Below are 2,300 nucleotides of genomic sequence, written 5' to 3' on the forward strand. Positions count from 1 at the left end.
CATTCCTGCAGTATTCACCCCACTGTGGCTTAACACATACACATGACATGAGTTTTGCTTTCAAGACTTTGGGGTACAGTTTCCCCCCAACCCCTGCATCTATTTTCTTGAAACACAGCAGGCTTTGTGGCCTCACCGGGGCTAGCATCCCTGCAGTTTTCACCCCACTGTGGCCTACCACACACACGTGACATGCATTTTGCTTTCAGGACTTTGAGATGCAGTTTCCCAGAAACCCCTGCACCTATTGCCTTGAAACCTGGCACAGGTCATGCTCTCAGCAGCATCTATCATCCCTGTATGTTTCATCTAAATAAAGACAACAAAGTTATAGATATTTCATTGATTTCCCCATTATACTCTATGGCCAAATCGCTGAATCGGCGCCAAACATTTTCTGAAGCGATTCGGAAGCCGAATCGATTCGGAATGCCTCAAGCTTCCAGAGATTCAATTCAGATTCATAGATTCGGCCCCCAAATCATCTGAATCATCTCTGAATCTGAATCATGAGCTGAAGTTTTGTACAGCCCTTGTGCTGATCTGCACACCGACTGCCCAGCTGCTTGCTGGGTTCACAAACTCAAGCCGCCTGAAGTGGCTCCTAGAGCCTGATCTCCATGCGCCAATTTGCACACTGCTGAAGCTCAAGCAGGGTCCCAGGCATGGCCATCTCTAGAGCTCCTCTCTCCTCACCATCCCTTGTCTCTCCAGCCTGCTGAGCACACTCCTCTTCTATACTCTTCAGGGGCTCCCCCCCTGAAGTTCCCTGGACCTGGCTGGGGGACGTCCCATTCAGGTCCAGCTGCTCCTTGCCCCCTCCCTTTGGAAAAGGGCAGGGCATTGCTTCCCTTGTGCTGCCTCCGGATTGGTGGGTGGGCTCCACCAATCAAACAGCAAACCCTCGATCCTGGGACTCAACCCAAGCTCTGAAAAGGTAAGCCTGCTACAAGTGATTGGAAACCAGTTCAGATCTGTAACACAACAGTAGTTCAGTGCACATAAACTGCTTTTAAAATGGCTGATACTGGTTTAAGATAAACTTGGATGGATGTAGTTTATCTTAATTGATTTAGGTTAAATTGGTTTATTGCACTTCTGTCCCCAATCCCCTCCAGATTCAAGTAACTCATAGTTCCCCAGCGTTCCAGGATTCTTTGCACCTCCCACACAAATCCCCCCTTGCAGGGTGGGTGGGCTAGCCTTGGCCCATGCTTTCTGCTCCAGCTAAGTAGGGAGGTGTGGTCTACTTCCCCGCTCCCATGCTGGCTTCTGGCCTGGGCCACTGCAGGCTTGTGGCTGCATTTCTGGAATCAAAAGTGAATGTTTGTTCACTTGCTTATCAGTTCAATCTACTCAGTTTAGATTAACCTACAAAGATTGAATTGATTTAGCATTGGGCTTTTTGACTGTCTGTGTGTAGCCTATCACTATAAAATAATGTTATCATTGGATTCCATATTCTGCATGTATCATGTACTGCTAGGGAGTGAAGCTATCTGATTAAAGAGACAGAAAGAGTATACATATACATTTTTTCTCTAAAATTGATATTCGGTTTTAAAAATGGGAAGCACAAGGCTTGAACTACCAGTACTACACAGTTCAAGAAGTTATCTTACAGGGCAGATAGCTTGTGTCTGCACTCATATTGTCTGTAGCATTCCGTACATCTACCAAGAAATAGTTTCCCTCTTTTATTAGTAATTCTCCACCCATAAAGAATTAAAAGTTGCTTCTGCTCTTAAAGAAAGCAATATAACAAAATCAATTTACATATGCTATAAGCAGAGCAGTTAATTTGCTCCACCATTTAAGATTAAAAAGTGTCAAACTGCTTTCTTTAATTGAAATCATCACAAAATAATGGGCCTGACTGAAAATCAGTTGGAGATGCAACACCACCACAAATAAGGCCAACAATGCTTGCAACAAAGGGGCCATCCTGTTATCTTTCTTGAGGCCTTGGAAGTTCGCATGCAATCTGTAAAACTTTCTTCTTATTGCAACAGCATATTTAGTCAGTGCTCTGTGGCTAGGAACAGACATTACACATAAACCAGTTTAATGATCAGAAACTGGTTTAAACCTGTAACAGAACAGATGTTCAGTGCACATAAAACAGTTTGAAAATGGCTGAAACTGATTTGAGATAAGCTTGAGAGAGTCCAGAGAAGAGCCACGCGCATGATCAGAGGTCAGGGAAGCAGACCCTACGATGACAGGCTGAGAGCCCTGGGGCTCTTTAGCCTAGAAAAGCGCAGGCTCAGGGGTGATCTGATGGCCACCTACAAGTTTAT

This window comes from Alligator sinensis, unplaced genomic scaffold, assembly GCF_000455745.1.
Source record: "Alligator sinensis unplaced genomic scaffold, ASM45574v1 scaffold546_1, whole genome shotgun sequence".
NCBI lineage: Eukaryota > Metazoa > Chordata > Crocodylia > Alligatoridae > Alligator > Alligator sinensis.